The sequence below is a fragment of the Dipodomys merriami genome, unplaced genomic scaffold, assembly GCF_024711535.1.
Source record: "Dipodomys merriami isolate MVZ:Mamm:240054 unplaced genomic scaffold, mDipMer1.0.p SCAF_133, whole genome shotgun sequence".
Lineage (NCBI taxonomy): Eukaryota > Metazoa > Chordata > Mammalia > Rodentia > Heteromyidae > Dipodomys > Dipodomys merriami.
In genome coordinates this window covers 1,105,471-1,122,148 of record NW_027202638.1, presented here as the reverse complement: position 1 = coordinate 1,122,148, position 16,678 = coordinate 1,105,471, and the positions used below count along the sequence as shown (strand labels likewise).

The following is a 16,678-nucleotide window of genomic DNA, read 5'->3' as shown; positions in this document are numbered from 1 at the left end:
GCCAAGTTCTGGCTTCCTCTCCCCTCTACCTGGCTTCATCCAGTAGCCTCCTTTCAGACCTCTGCTGCATTTATTTAATCTCTCTGCTTCCATCCAAATGGAGCATTAACATTGGATACATGCTTTAGTGAACACTACTCATGTCATACTAAAATAACTCCAATGGCCAGGTGCCAATGGCTCACACCTATAATCCTCACTACTCAGAAGGTTGAGATCTAATTGCAGGCCAAAGGCAGCCCAGGCAGGAAAATCCATGAGTCTTTTATCTCCAACTAAACACCAAAAACTGAAGTAGAGCTGTGGTTTAAGTGTAGAGCTCTAGCCTTGAGCAAACAAAGCTCTAGAACAGTGCCCAGGCCCTGAGTTCAAGCCCCAGTATCAGCACAAACAAATAAAATAACCCCACTGGCTTTCTGCTGCCTACCAGTTTCTACCTTATGAGCTAAACCATGGCTTGACATTAATCTCCCCATTTCTTCACCTAGAAAATGGGGAGGGGCACTAAATAGAGGGTGCCTGCTTTTGGCTCACAATTCTCCAGACGTCACAATACTGTGTCTAGAGGTTACTAAGAGACAACAGAGTCCAGTGGTCAAAAACCTCCAAGGCCTTGTCCTTAAACCATGTGAATAGCTCAGTGACTCAATTTCTCCATCTCTAAAGCAACAATAGCAACATAATCTACTTGATGATGGTTCTCTAGGAATGAAATAATACTTGTGAAATACTTAGTATAAGAACTCTACAGATTAGCAATTATCATGATCCGAAAAGCAGGATTTGGTTCAGGCTTTGAATGATCTCCTAATCTTCAGATTCCACTATTACTTAAGAACATTCCTCAGTAAGAATTGGCCATTCCTATTTCTGTGACTTTAAGTGTCTATGTTCTCACCCTCAGAAAGCCCTGCCCTACTCTCATCTGTAAGTCTACATCTTAGCTAATTTAAAGGTCTAGATGAAACTTGACCATTTTCATGGAGTTTCCTTTCTTCTACGACTCCCACAAAGACTGGCCTGTCTTCAGATCCAAGGTACCCGTCTAGGCCATGACACTGACATTGCATGTGACCTAGAATGATTTTTAAAGTCACAGCAACTATTCTCTTCCTCTGCATTCAGAATGGTGCCTGACATACAGCCCTTAAGGTATATGTTGTCTGAATAAATAAATTGGTTGGACTATGCCCAAATAAGTTTCCTTTTAGTTCATGTGGTCAGATACTGATTTGCTGCACTTTGGAGCCAATTAAAGATAACATAAAGATGAACATCAATCAGCAGGGCAGGGACAACCATGGCCAGTTAACTTCTCATCAATATAAGGCACTGATATCTGGGCAACATGGAGAATAAGAAAAACACAGATATCCAAAGGAAATGGTAATCTAGACTTCAAAGTATCACACAAGGCCAAGCCCAAAAGCCTATATTGTTAACAAGTGAAAGACATTTGAGGTTTCCCTAAAGCTGAATTCACTCACTGAATGAATAAATATTTACTGAGTGACTCTTCTGTACTGACATTGATTGTCATAGTTGCCTGGGATATAACAGGGAACAAAGCACATGGCACTCTTGCTTGTATTCCAGCTACTAAAGAGAAAAAGCTAGGGATAGCACCAAACCCTACTTCCAAAGTGATGCCCACAAAGCTACACCTTCTTGCACCAAGTTTTAAAAAAATGACATACCACCTGCAAGTAACCAAACAGAGGCAGTGCCACAAGTGCTCTGTCACTACAATGAGGAACCCTCATTCTACAATGCCCTTGGGACATCAGCAGCATAGCACTCTGCACCCAAGTGAGTTCAACACTGCCAGTTGAGTTCTACCACTACCTGGCATTTAGGCATCAAACCTCTCAAGTGGTTCATGATGCCAAAACAGAACTTACAGGTGGAAGGGGCGGGCTGGTAGTTGGTTAAAGGATCAGCTAGTTTTCACCACTGTGAAACCTTAGGCTCCTTCTTCCTTTGAAGCAGAAATCTCTTCTATCATCTTAAGCCTTGGGTTTTTTTTTTTCTTCCAGCAGGATACTGAAAATAGCTTTGCATTTAACATTTAAAGTTGTTTTTGATCCCACACTCTTCAGCTCTGTTCTAGCAAATTCATCCCGTTCCCTAAGGGCACTTATAAGTGTATTTCACAAGCAAACAAGCCAGGCACCATGGCTTTATCCCTAAGAGTAAAAAGAAAAAAAAAGATTTACATAATTATATGAGAGATGAGTTGGCCATGAACACAGAAATCTTATCTGAACCAAAAGTTCTAGGGCAAAATTTCTTTCAACTCATCAAGATAGATAACAGATCAAAATCAAGGTTGATACTGAAAACATAACTGCAAAGAATTCCGGGAAACTCCTTGAATTCCTCTGTAGTTGTGTGCCATCTACTTCTAGAAGAAACTGGAGGTGGCCATTTGAGGGCAGATTTGAATGAAGTACATGATATGCTTTCCTGTAACAGTAAGAAAATATAGGGTTTTATAGCCCAGAAGGACCTGAGAAACCAAAGGTGCCCAAGAACAACTTCCTCAAAAGTTCCTTAGTAAATCAGAGGTTGGTCCCACAGCCCACCCCCCTTTTGTCTCATTTATAAAGAGAGAACAAATGTTAAGAGTATCAAGGTAAATTTTTCTTTTATAAAACTTCCTGACAGACTATAAAATAGGAAAAGTGACTGAAGTAAGTAGTTAATGCTAATAGTAAGTAACTATGGTGCTGTACAGCTGAAGGGGATTAACAAAAAACAGGGCTTAATTAATGCTAATACCGTTCAATACTAAACAGTATGATTCAGCTCCAGTTGCCAATAAACAGCTTTTGTGGACTTGCCTGGGAATGAAACCACTATTTAGGTGATTTTTTTTTTTTTTTTTTGTCGGTCTTGAAGCTTGAACTCTGGACCTGGGTGCTATCCCTGAGCTCTTCAGTTCAAGGCGAGTGCTCTACCACTTGAGCGACTGCACCACTTCCAGTTTTCTGGTGGTTAATTGGAGGTAAGAGTCTCATAGACTTTCCTGCCCAGGCTGGCTTTGAACCACGATCCTCAGATCTCAGCCTCCTGAGTAGCTAGGATTACAGGTGTTAGCCACCGCTGCCTAGCTTAGGTGATTTTTTGATATACAAAAACTTATACTAAGTTTCTATCAACTAGCTAACAAATAAACTTTTAGAACAAAATTTGTTTTTAAGATGGCTGTGCATATAAAATAGAAATTTGCAGTCTAAACATCATTAAAACAGTAATAATTGGTGATATATGCTAGAAGAGAGTTTATGAGGAAAGCTTCAAACTCTTAATTTGTTTATATGCAACAATGCATATAAATAATGCATATGCATTCTGAGCAGGATACTATAAACCACTAGTTACATAATAAACAACCAAGACCAAATACTCTAATTCTATAGGCAAAGTGCTTACAAGGTCTTTCTAATTCTGGACATAAAGTTATGGGAAGGAGAAGGCAGGGAGAACAGAATTTATAATCCAGTCACAGTGACCTTTTCTTAGAAATATCAACTACTTCAAATCTCAAGGCCTTGGCCTTTGTACTTGTTGTTCCTTCTTCCTGGGATACTTTCTCTAGATTGTTCCAAGGCTGAGCTCAGATGTCACCTCCTCAGTAAAGTTTTTCCTGGTGACACAGCTAATGAAACCTCCTTGCTACCATTCAGCATCACTATTGTTTTACTTGGTTTCTTTCTTAGATCTGTCACCACTAGTATATCCCATTGTTTATTGTGTGTATCCTACAGGGCCTCAGTATTATTAATGGCTATATCCTCAGTGCCCAGAATGGTGCTGTGTACATGGTGGGATCCAAGAAATATCACCAAATGAGTGACAAGTAAAACTGGAGATTGGAAGTAAAGACAAGATTAACTTCTCACAAAATAGTTTAAAAATAGGCAAACTAGTCATCTTGATAAGATAGGAGATAGTAACTTGCTAGTTATGAACTCTCAGGGCTTCTGAATGAATAGCTGGCAATGAGAGAGGGGTCTTTCTGATCTAGGGAACCTGGGCTAGGACAGACCGGAGGAGAGAGAATGATGCAGGTGGTTCAGGGAGGACAGAAAGACCGAATCAGAACTGCAGGCACAGAGCTGGGGCTAGCAATAGAGAACGTAGACAGGGGCAGGGCTGCCAAGGAGGAACAGAATAGCCTTGGGAGGCCTGGAAGACTGGACACAGGGTGTTCTTCCAAGGCCAAGCTGACCACAGCATGTGAAGGAAATTCAAAGAAACAGAGAGTAGAAAAGAGAATTGGTCAGAAGTTGACCTTGGTGATCTGATGAGACAAAAGAATAGGTTCTTTTCTCAGTTACCCAGGAGAGAGATCCAAGTGAGCATGGTGTTTGGGCATTTCCCTCCCCCAACAGGCAACTTCAGAGTACTTTGATAGAGCACCCCACAACAGATTAAGGGCCACTCCCATGCAACCCATTCTTGGAGCATTCAGGAAAGGTAGCTGGGTTCAAGCTTCCTATCCTGAGGTTAATTACATTCAGCATAGCCTGTGATTATTATCCTTTCGTTCTTTGGAGAGAAAAAAAAAAGTAGTATCTAAGTTCAATGTGCAGTAAATATATGAACATTATATAATACATTTTTATGTAACAGGTTCTTCATAAAACAATGTTTCCCTTGCTATCTAAATGTATTTAGGGAACAAATGGCATTAAAAACATCAAAAATTGTGTGTGTGTATGTGTCTGTATCTGTGAGACCAACAGACAGAGAAAAAGAGAGCAAATGAGAGACAGAAAGAGAAAGAGAGACCAAGACTATAGATACACCAAGGCTGAGAAGTGAGTCTTTGGTGGTAAGGAAAATGAAGGTAATAGACTTTTGAAAAGGTCTTCTCCTTGGGAGAAGTTCTACAGATAGTATGGGTGGGACCAGTGTTAGGTCCCATCTGGAGACTCATCTCACACAAAGAGCTGAGAAATGGTGGGACTGGATGAGAAGAGGGGACAAGGGGGGAGACAAGACATAGAAAAGGAAGCAAGAGACATGGATATTCATAACAGAATGTGAGAAGATGCTCACAAGCCCTTGTAGCTTCCACTGGGGTAATATCTTCTTTGTGTGACCTTTATGTCCTATGGCAGAGGCCTTCAACCCTCCTATCAAGGAGGCACATTCCACCCTTGTCAACACTAAGACTAGCTCCTGATCTCTCCAGGCCCAGTGGGCTTTTGGCCTGGTGTTGGGTACTTTGCATATGGGATCTAATACAGTGGTACCTTCCAGAAGATAACTGTTCACTGGTCCAGAGCAGGTTCCTGACTCGATCCTATGCCAATTGAGTGACCTCGAATAGTATACAAAACCTTTCACTTGTAAAACAAGGTATAATAGTGCTGACCTCATAGGGCAGTTATGAAGATTATACAAGCTAATAAGTCTAAGATGACCAATGTATTTGCTGGCACATAGAAAATGCTCAATAACTGTTAGCTGCTATTACCATAAAATTATTATTTTTATTTTGCAGCTGAATTATATCAAACTCAACAACTTTAACTAGGTCACACATTTTAGACAGTAGTGTAAAGATGTTACTGGTTTACTTAGCAACATGCAAACACAGAGGATACAGTGTTAACCAAAGACTAGATTAGGCAGACCATTCATTCTCTTTTCGTTCATGCTGGACAAATGAATTTATGCTACTTAGAAGGACAACATGTACTCAAGTAAAAAAAAAAATCGTTTTCCATTATATGCCAGTACTCCGCGTTCTCCAGAAGCAAAGATGACTAAAGCTTATCCAATTTTATCTACCCTTGAAGTTTAATCCTCAATTCAGCCTCCTCTTCCATGAGACCCAATTACTCAGGGTCATTTCCACTTATGCCCGAGCTGTATCCTTCACCTCCAACCTCCACCAGTCTACAGTACGCATCCCCATCTCTTCTTCCAAATGCCCAAGTACCCATCCTGCCCCAGCTCTTCTTCCTCTTCCAGATCTTTAACTGGATGTACACTGAACAAGCATATCCTAAAGGCTCTCTGTAGCTGTCATTTGAGGAAAACAAAAACTGTTCCCAAAGTGCTTAGCTTTGGCAAGCAACTGAGATTCCAAGAGCCAGCCTAACGATATAAAATAGAACCAAACCTAGGAGAATTAGAGAATTAGAGATGGTTAAGGGCTTGGGACACAGCTGCGAGGAGGAAAAACAAAGAAATAGTTCCTAAAAGTCCAATACCTAGTTCTTAAAAGCAGAGGAGGATTTGAACATGTAAAAACTGGGGACATGTGAACTGGGAGGTGACCAGGAGATGTTGCAGGGGAAAGACATTCTCAAGTGGGCTGGATATGGAGGATCATACTGAGCACCTTCTAGGTATCCTGAATAGCTTAACATATGTTTTCAATCTTTTAATTCATTCAATTCACCCCATAATTCTTCAAGGTGAACTGATTCCAGTTTCATAGAGGAAGGCATCATCAGATGGCAAAATCAAGTTGACCACAAATTATAAAGGTAGAGAGGGAGATTTGGGATGTAAAATCTGGCTCCAGTTCAACCTAGTAGCCTTACAGGACAGCTTGAGGATAAAGGGGATATATGTTCCAAGATGTTATGAGGATTCAGTGGGGCAGTAATTGCTAGGACTTTGTAAGCCTGCAGACCCAAGGCCACAAATGTTAGCTATAGGCTACTGATGTCTGCAATGGACTTGCTCTCAGTTAAAGCAGGAGGGGCAGGGCAAGAGTAGAGATGGGACCTCTGGCTGAAGGGAACAGTGTGAATAGCAAAGGTTAGGACAGATGACTACTGCAGCAGGCACAGGAAGAAAATCAAGAAAGCAACATGATCCAAAGTCAAAGAGGAGGACACTTTTAAAAAGGGAAAGACAGGTGAGTTGAGAGCTAAAAAGGAACCAAGAACCATCATTGAGGAGGAGACAGGCTCTTGAAAGTCAAGATGTAGAGTTCTAGGAGAAAACTTTGAAAAGAAATGTACAGAGAGATAATAAGGAGAGAAGCCAGACGGCAGGTGCTAAGGATGAGAAGGAGATGTGAGTGGAGGAGGTGAATGCTCACAGCTCTCTGAGAGGTTAGGTGCAAGGGAGAGATGCAGACAGGATAGGAAGTAATTGCCTGGCACAGGACATACTCACAACAGGTCTGTCCTTTCTCTCCCAAATCAAGACAAATGTTTTTCTGAGGTTTGAGAGGCTGAATGCAAATAGCACAAAGGATATTCTGGGACAGGATTCTGGCAAAGGTGAGAGGGAATGGAATATCGGCACTTAGGCAAGGCTTACTATGTGCTGTGCATTTACACACTACTTTCCTTCATCCCCACAGACTCCAAGAGGCAGCCACGTCACTGCACCACACAGGAGGAGCCTAAGGTCAAAGGAGTCAAGCATGCATTGGTCCAAAGCTACACAGTCTTAACCCAAGATATAGATTCTTCTGCCTCCAGAGCCCAAGTTCATTGTGAAAGCTCAATAAAAGGAAACAGGAGGGATGTACTTGCTTTTTGTGAACTGAGAGGAAAGAGGACAATTTTGACAGGAAAGAAGACATGCTGAGAAAGCATTAAGTCAGAGCAGGTCTTCTCTCATGAGAAAGAGAATCAATGACAAGATAGATATTTGAGGTAAGTCTGAGCCTTGTGATAAAGTAGCAATGAAAAGAAAAAATCATGAGAAGGATGACATGTCTGCATCTCTGTGCTCCTAAGTAAACCTCAAGGTCTAGAAAGGACTTTTTATTTATCTTCAAGTATCCAATTGTAGATAACATAATACTAATTAAAATCAAGGCCAGAAATTATAATAGTACACAGAACAAATACTCTCTTGCCACAGTGAGAGTTGATGGAATCACAAATAGAAGACAGTTCATAGATGGATGGCAACTCATATACCAAAGTCAGAGATTTTTTTTTTACATATGCATGGACAGATTTGTTATATAGCCAAGTCTTTCTGCAGTGCCTGTCCATCTTTTAGTACATAAATTCCATGAAGACCCTGGGCATGAAGAGATAAATCTGAAAACATGGCCACTTCCCTATCCTGCCCAGTGGCATGCAAACCTCTTCTGCAAATAGCAGACAAGCTCGTTACTAGTCATCATTTTATAAATCATTTGAAATGGATCCTTTAAAACACCATCTGTTGATCTGCTTAACTTCCCTATGAAAATAGGACTTTAGCTCATATTTTAGTGCCTCCGGGAGGTAAATACCAATCTAAATTCAACTGTAATAAGTATTTAGAAATTTAGAGAACCTCAGAAAAGCAGAAACTTTTGACATTAGTAAATACCAATCTAAATTCAGCTGCATTAAGTATTTAGAAACTTGGAGAACCTCAGAAAAGCCGGGGAAAACCTTTGATATCACCAAGTTTAACTGTTTATTTTCCATCTAAGGCAGAAACAACCCAGAAATGTTCTGTTCAGCCATGAGAGCCCCAGTCTGGTCTACACCCAGATTGTCTGCCTTCCTCCCAACTCCTAGGTTAGCACTCTTCTGCCACACCTGCTCTTTCTCTCCCTTTCTAAATCATGGGGGTTGACATAATTATGGTACAAATTAAATACAATTTAAACATTATTATTATCATTATTATTCTTCATTGGCTGTATCTACAGTCAAAATCAAATGGCTCTACCTGTCTAACTTCAAATGATGAAGGCGATTTCAAATCCTCCCTAAGAAATTTCCAGGCCTTCTAAATACGTTCAACAGACTTTCAAAGATTTAACAATAAAGAGAACTCAGTTACAAAGCATGAGCTGAAAGACTGAAATTTGTATTTTAAAAAATATTTTGGAATGTCATTGATATGGAAATCAAATTGAAAGCTGTATTTTTTTTTAAGTCTTTCAAGCACAGAGAGCATGAGATTATTCAAAACTGTTCAGGAGCAGCAATGATTATTTTAAGCTCATGATTCAACGGGTACATTAATTAAAAACTCTACCAACCCAAATTGACAGATCCTAATATCAATGGGGCCAGGAGAACAAAAATAATAGTTATATAAAAATAGATTAAAGGGGGCATGGCAGCAGATCTTGGACAAATGACAAGTGTTGTAGAAAATAAAATGCAGCTAAATGGGCACATTTTATGGATTAAAACAAACAAAGCGAAGATCCTGGAAATATGTGAACTGTCAAGTAATGGTTCCTAAACACCAAATCTGATTTCTGGAAGGTGAGAAGGAAAACTTGGCTCAGTTGCTAAAGAGAAGCGATCTAAGACAGAATGCAAACGCCAAACAGAATGCCAAAACAAGGCTAGGTGACCGCCAAGGGGCCGAAAAGGCCAGAGAAGGCGGCAGGAATGGGAGTAGATGTGGGGTGGCGGGGTGTCCCCCATGGGCTCGCAGAATTTGTCAACAGACGCCAGCGTGTCTAGAGCAGCGCTTCCTTCCCCAGCATCTCGGCCCCGCACCGGAGAGCTCCAGGCTTCCGCGACCCCTGGGGGTGGCTGGCACGCGCGTTAATTTCTACCTTCCACTTTTTGGAGCAACCCCCAGCCCTTTCAGCTGTCAACTCCCGACAACTGCGAGCGGAAACCTTTTTCTTCCCGAATCTGTCAAACCCAGGGCTGAAGACAGCCTCGCGGTGCCCTCCGCTGGGGCTCCAGGACCCCAACCAAGGCCGGTGGCGGGACCGCACCAGGACGCTGGGCGACGTCTCCGCGACGCCAGGCACCTGCTCACAGGATCCACAGGGGATCCTCCCCGACAGCGCAAGACCTGGACGACGCAGGCCCGACGGAAGTTCACCGGCTAGGGTCAGCCCCACGCTGGGCTCCGGCCCCGATGGGACGGGCGAGCTCGGACTCCCCAATCCGACGGAGACGCCCTCCCTGCCCCCACCCAGCTTCGCGGGTTCTCGAAAGGGAAGTGGAGGTGGAGGGGAGGAAAGGAAGGGCACTCTCGGCATCGTTCTCCCAACACCTTTGGAAGGACAGCCACCAAAGATGGTCCCACAAGGGTCTCTGCAACTCCCGGGGAGACATCCTAGGGCTCGCCCTCAGCCGGTCATTGCCCCCCGAAGGGCAGAGCTATCCCTTTAAGAGGCGGCAGGCTGCGCCCTCTCTCGCCAGGTAAAGATGCCCGCGAAGCGAACGTGGGTACTCCGGGGGACACTTTCCCGGTGGCTTTCAGGGTGTCTGCGGCACCTCTGCCTGCCCCGGTCCGCAGCGCCAGCCCCTGAGTGAAGGATGGAGGCGGGCGGGCGCGGCGCCTTTAAGGGACGCAGCCTCCCCGCGGCCCGGGTGGGGGCAGGGAGCGGGCACGGGCCCTTTAAGGCCGGCAGCGGGCACGTCGGGCAGGGTTCCCCGGCGGCCGGGCTGCGCCCCGGGCGGCGACGGGGGCGCCCAGCCTGCCAGGGTGTTTGCGGCCCCCCGACGGGGTGCCCGGGGCCGCGACGCTGGCCGCAGCCGGGCCGACACTCACCAAGGCTCGCCGGGAGCGCCCGCGCCCGCGCCCGCACTCGGATCCCGCGGCGGCGGTGGCGGTGAGTCCGGCGCGGGTAAACAGGCACCTCCGTCCCTGACCTACTTTCTGCCTTCCCTAAATGTCGCACCACTAACCTACTTTCCGACCAATCCGCTCCCCGCCGGCCCAGGCCCGGCCCCCCGCCCACCAATCGCTGTGCCCAACCCCCCTTCCCCGCCCACCAATGGAGGAGCCGCGGAGCCCGGATACCTGCCTCTTCCCCCCAGCCAATCCGAACGCGAGAACTGAGCCGGCCTAGGCGGACCGCCTCGGCTAATCCGCGCTCGGCTGGGCTGCTCGATAGCCAATAGGGTGACGGCTGGAGAGGCCGCTGGCCAATAGCGAGGCGGAGGGGGCTGGCTTACCTGCTATTTTCCCGCCACCAATCATTTGGTTCTCGAGAGCTCACGCCCCGAGGAGAGAACCAATCAGCGAGCTCCCTCTGGATTTCCTCGCCTCTGCGCTCTCCTTCTCGGTTCAGGTCTCCACTCTCCCGGCCACTGCAGGTGCGAACGCCGCACTCTCTCGCTGTCCTCGTCGTCGTCCCTGAACCCGTCGCCGGGGAAGTCCCTCTTCTCTGGGTCCACGGCTGGCGCCTGGCTCCTTACTCTCACCCGTTCTCCTTCCCCTTTCTCACTCCGGGCACCCTGACTTAAGCACAGGCTCTTCCTCTCTTTCCTGTCACCAACTCCATCTAGGAAACCAAAATTTAGGAACACACAGTGCCGGACCCTTCCCTGCAGCATCTCGTTTGCCAAAGTCGGAATGAGAGACCGAATACTTCAATATTTCTAGAAGGTTTTTCCACCCAAAGACTGCCAAGTGTTCTCGTGTTCTTTCCGTTCGCCTTGACCTCCAAGCGTCCCATGGTCCTGTGGTTCTCCTTGTTGAAAAGAGAGAACTCAGAGCTCAGTGGTTTCCTTGCATTTCCTTCCAGTGGCCAAATTCTGACCACCTACTGTGTGCCCACACCGTTTTGTTTTGCCAGAAAAATGGGGGGGGGGGGGGACGGGGGGGATACTGAAAATAAAACTGTCCTAAAGAAGGCTATGTGGGTGCTGGGAGAGCAAGAATCGTGTCATTTTTACATCTGAAGCATTTAGCTGCTAGCATTTCCTCTACCAATGAGAACTTGCAGTCCTTTTAAATGTTAAACCCCCTTTAAAAAAAAAAAAGCAGCTTCTTTTTTAAATCAAGGCTTAGCTCCACTTAGCACCTCACAGAGTGGCTGTAAGGGGAAGGCTACACTTAACTCCAGAAATGTCTGAATATAAGACCAATTGGAATGAAATCACTTGGTCCCTGTGATCCAGACTAGTCCCAGAAACTCTAAAAATCTAAACTTGCTACTGTTTCAATCCTTGTAAAGACATTGCCGGTCACCAACTACATTGTCAGGCACACAATGCTTGTTGAGTGAATAAGAGCATTTTGCAAGATCAACGAAATTCACTGGTAGCTTTCTTTTTCTAAGTTTACATGCAGTTGGAATCATATTGCTGCTTGCCTTGTGTCTGCTCCCATTTTGGGAGACGACCACTTTATGTAAGTGGGACTCTACATTTGAAAAAATAACTTGGACGAGATGAAGATATGGGCTAGATGCTAGCATAATTAACTATCCAACGCATAACTAGTTAAGTAACGTAACTTAAAAATGCTGATTAGTGAATCTTTATTGACTGGAAGAAAGGGTGGAATAAACCAGGCTTCCAGCAGCACCTGTCCCGAGTCAGGAACTGCACTAAGAATTTTTCCTGCATTTTTCCACTTAATCCTCAAAACCACCCTGTGAAGGAGCCATTTTTATCCCATTATATAGAAAAGGAAATGGAAACTCAGGATTTCATTAGCTGACCCAGGGTCTCACATAAGTGTCAGAGTAATGACTCAAATCAGATTGTTTTTATTCTTCCAAAGGCTCCATACCACTCCACTTAGTATAAACATGACAGAAGGCTTCCTGCGAGTCCCAGACCAGTGTCCTGAATGAAAATTCAGAAGATTTGTGTTGTGCTTCCAGATGACATGAAGCTGGAGAGGAAGATAAACATAACCATTATATGAACATAACCAAACCCAATAATGCATCTAATAGGGATAAATGTGGCAGTTGGAAAACCAAATGCTTATAGGCAGCTAGGGACAGAGGTATCTTAGATGCATGTAAGAACACAATATAGTGATTCAAATGACATCTGAATCTGAGCCCACAATGAGTTGTGGCCACTAAAATAAGGAATGCTGTCTCAGGCTGGCTCAGAGAAAGTCTATGTTGTTATAGTGCCTGGGCTGTTAGTACCTTCATGCAGTATTGTCTACCATTTAGACTGGGCAAAGAGACATTATCTACATTTACAAGGAGAGAGGCCAGGATGTAAGGGACTAGAAAGTATGTCACATGGGGAAAGATGAAAGGAAACAGATGGTTTTGCCCCAGGGAATACAAGGTAACTGTTTTCATATATTTGAAGAGCTGTCAAATAGAAGAGAAATTAAACATAATCTTCAGGGCCCTAAGGGATAGAAATGGAACCCATGGTTAGAAACTCTGGAATAAATCAATAGGAAGATTTTCTAGCAATGGAACCTTCTCTGCCATGATAAGTTGAGTTTCTTGTTACAGAAAGTTTCCATGCAAGAAGTGGATGTAGAGGAGAGAGGGCTAAGATGGTATCTTTAAAGACTGCTTATCTGAACGAAGGTTATTATAAACCTCAGTTTTCTTCTTTTAAGGGTTATCTTCTTGCCTTTCCTACCTCAATGGCCAGAAACTGACTTTCCTCATATATGCCTGTTCTTCCATATGCAATTATATTTTCATTAGTGTTTCTCTGTATTGGAAAACACAAACACAGGCATCTTTCCCTGGTACCTTTCATTTTCTACTTTCCAGAATACAGAACTGCCAATTTGCTGGGCACTATTAAAATCCAAGTAGTGTTCTCTGTCTCAAATTCTCTGGGCATGTGTATCAGTTGCTTTAACCCTAGCAGTTTATATGCCTGCTGGCCACTCTTCACAGCTGGATCACATTCATCAAACTGTTTAGCATTTTTGTGCCTTAGTTCCCTCATCTGTAGAATGAGGAGAATCTGATGCCTACTTTTGAGGATTATTGTGAGAGTTAAATGAGATCATTGATAGAATTCCCTTAATACAGTGCCTGGTATATAGTAAATGTTCAATACATATTAGGTATTACTGTCAATAATTCTAAGGGCTACATTCTGGTCCCATTGTTGAAGTGGCTTCTGATGCAGTGGCCCAACTATTAGAATGATTAAGAAATGCAAAATACTGCCTGATTCAATATCTTTGGTATCTAAGATGAAATTGACTTTTGGAAAACTGCTGGTCTAACACAAGAAACCTGGGCTCTGGAGTCAAGCACTCAAGAGCAAATTCTAGATCTGTTGGGATGAATAGAAGCTAATGGTAGGACCTGGAAGTTTCAAAGTCATGCTCTTTTGAATGGAAGTCCTGAGAGGAGAATGTTAAAGTTTTTGTGTAAAACAAAATAGGACTGTGGTGTTATAAATAATGACAACAGCAATGTTTACTGCAGCTTTACAATGTGCCAAGTGCTATTCTAAGAGCTTTGTATATACATTACCTCAGTCAGTTCTCACAACCCACCCCCTCACATGGTGGGTTCCTCTATTGTTCCCACTTTCCATGTGTACAGAGAGATCTAGAGATCCCAGGCTGCTTAAACAATTTAATCCCAAAGTTCACACTCTTAACTAAAGGCTAAAGCTAAATTGCCTTTTCAAAATTCCTTTGGCAAAAACAAAGAAACTTGATACTTTTGAAACACTGTGTAGATTAAGGAGCTCTCAATTTACAGGTGGTATTTTTTTTTAATTTAAATCTAAGCTGGGTGACAGCGGCTCATGCCTGTAATCCTAGCTACTCAGGAGGCAGAGATCTGAGAATCATGGTTCAGAGAGAGTCAAAGCCAGAAAGTCAATGAGAGGCTTATCTCCAACTAACCACCAAAAAGCTGGAAGTAGAGCTGTGGCTCAAGTGATATGGTGCTAGCCTTGATCAAAAATAGCTCAGAGACAGTGTTCATGCCCTGAATTCAAGCCCCAGAACTGACGTGCACACACACGCACACACGCGCGCGCGCACACACACACACACACAATTTAAATCTACAATTGTCTGGGGTTTTATAGAGGCCTCAGGTATAGAGTGTCATCTGGCACTTAGGGAATAGAAGAAAAAGAAACCTCTTGAGGCTTTGAGGGGGAATTGTTAGGTAGACTCCAGGGGGGAAAGGGGGGATGGGCGCGGGGGGGGGGGGGAAGGGGGATGGGCGCGGGGAGAGGAGGATGATAGACAGAAAGATGTGGCAGATAACATGCAGTCCATCATGGCTCTTCTTGTTCCCATAGTGCCTTGACTCCTGATCAAATGCTTCTTCTTCACATAATGCCCTGGGTGTTTGCTCAACCAATGAAAAGAGCCAGATCAGCATGTACACAAGTCATGAAGCAATCCATACAAAACCCAAGAGAGGAAGTATAGGAGGAGCCCTGTACTATAAAATCCACCTTCAGAGAAGGCTCCATTACAGGACTCTTTAGACTCCATTGAACTTTTCTTTTGTAGCTTTTCATTCACTTTCAAATAAGCATGTTCTATCTGCTTTAAACACTTTCCTAACTTTTAATTCTTTAGTGACTGGAGAAAACCTTGTATTTTGACTTGATTTTCATCACACTGAGATTTCCTTTGGCCTCCTGCTTTTGAAAAATTACTGGGCTGTGAATGTTATCCCATGCCTATTGACCTTCTTCATGCAATGTTCTAGTGAGTGGAAGAATCACATTGTATTATCAAAACCTTTGGTTAAAAACATTCACACAAGTAGGGTGCTGCTGGCTCATACCTGTAATCCTAGCTACTCATGAGGCTGAGATTTGAATAAAAGTGAAAGCCAGCATGGGCAGGAAAATCCAAAAGACTTTTATCTCCAATTAACCACCAAAAAGCCAGAAGTGGAGGTATGAGTCAAGTGGCAGAATGCTATCCTCCGAGTGAAAAAGGGATAGCTCCCAGGCCCTATATTCAACCTCCAGTACCAGCCCCATCCCGCTAAGAAAAAATTCAGTTTCTGCTTTATTTTTGGGATTTTGAACCTCAGGGTTCTGTGTATGGACCAGGCTTGTGGGACTGGTCCTCAGCCTTCCTGCCTTACACTGGACTCAATTGTATAGCCAGGAAATGAAACTTACATATTTCTTCTTGATACGTTTTAATATTTTCTCTTCTTGCTGCCATTTCTCTCTCTACCATAAATCATATTTTTTTCAAACACAGAACATATATATACATGAATTAACTACAAAACTGGAAATAAGTATAGTTTAGTAAGTGGTAGGTAGAAAATGTATCATCCCAATTCTGTGTTTCAAAGGAAGCTGCATCTATTAAAAAGATTGATTGTGAATAAAATTTACCACAAATACAGATCTCCAAATCTTAAGAATTAATAGAATCAATTTGCTTTAGTTATATTATTACAATTAACCCCAGTGCTCACTTTTTCTTTCCCTTCTGTGCTGCTGAAATGTGCATTTCTGTATCTATCAGAAAGCCAAGAAAATGTAACCAAATGATGCTACTTCTTAATCCTTGGTAGACTGACAAGGATTGTTGGAAGTCAGCAGAGTCAAGGTTGCACACTGCCTACTCTGCGTATAAAGGTCTCCAGCAATCTCCTATTGCTTTTCTCCACATGGATCTGCCTCATGCCTGCTGGGCTGCCACAAAGTCACTTCTTTAGGTAATCCTTCTTTCCCTGTCCTGCAGCTATAAAACTGTCCTGCAAGAGCACCCTTCATTTCTCTTTCAAAGCATCTGCACACAAAAACTGATACTGTTTGGACAAATGAATTTTTAAAAAGAGAAGAAATCTGGGCACTGGTGGCTCACACCTGAAATCCTAGCTACTCAAGAGAGTGAGATCTGAGGATCACGGTTTGAAGCCAGCTTGGCCAGGAAAGTCTGTGAGACTCTTATCCCCAATTAGCTACCAAAAATGCTGCAAGTAAAGCTGTGGCTCAAGTGGTAGAGCTCTGGCCTTGGGCACAAAAGCCCAGTCCTTGAATTCAAGTCCCAGACTGGCAGAAGAAGGAAAAGAAGAACGAGAAGGAGGAGAAGGAAA

The 16,678-nt window shown here is 43.6% G+C and overlaps 1 protein-coding gene across 5 annotated transcripts in view; it reads right to left on the bottom strand.

Annotated features, from left to right (window-relative positions):
• Window positions 1-10,619, bottom strand: part of Bmal1 (basic helix-loop-helix ARNT like 1) — a 99,034-nt gene extending 88,415 nt beyond the window's left edge. For all 5 annotated transcript variants that reach the window (XM_070019411.1, XM_070019415.1, XM_070019414.1 and 2 more), the window contains exon 1: window positions 10,459-10,619. The gene's annotated coding sequence lies outside the window, so the exon portion shown is untranslated. The remainder of the gene's footprint in view (window positions 1-10,458) is intronic.
• Between the last annotated feature and the right edge of the window lie 6,059 nt (window positions 10,620-16,678).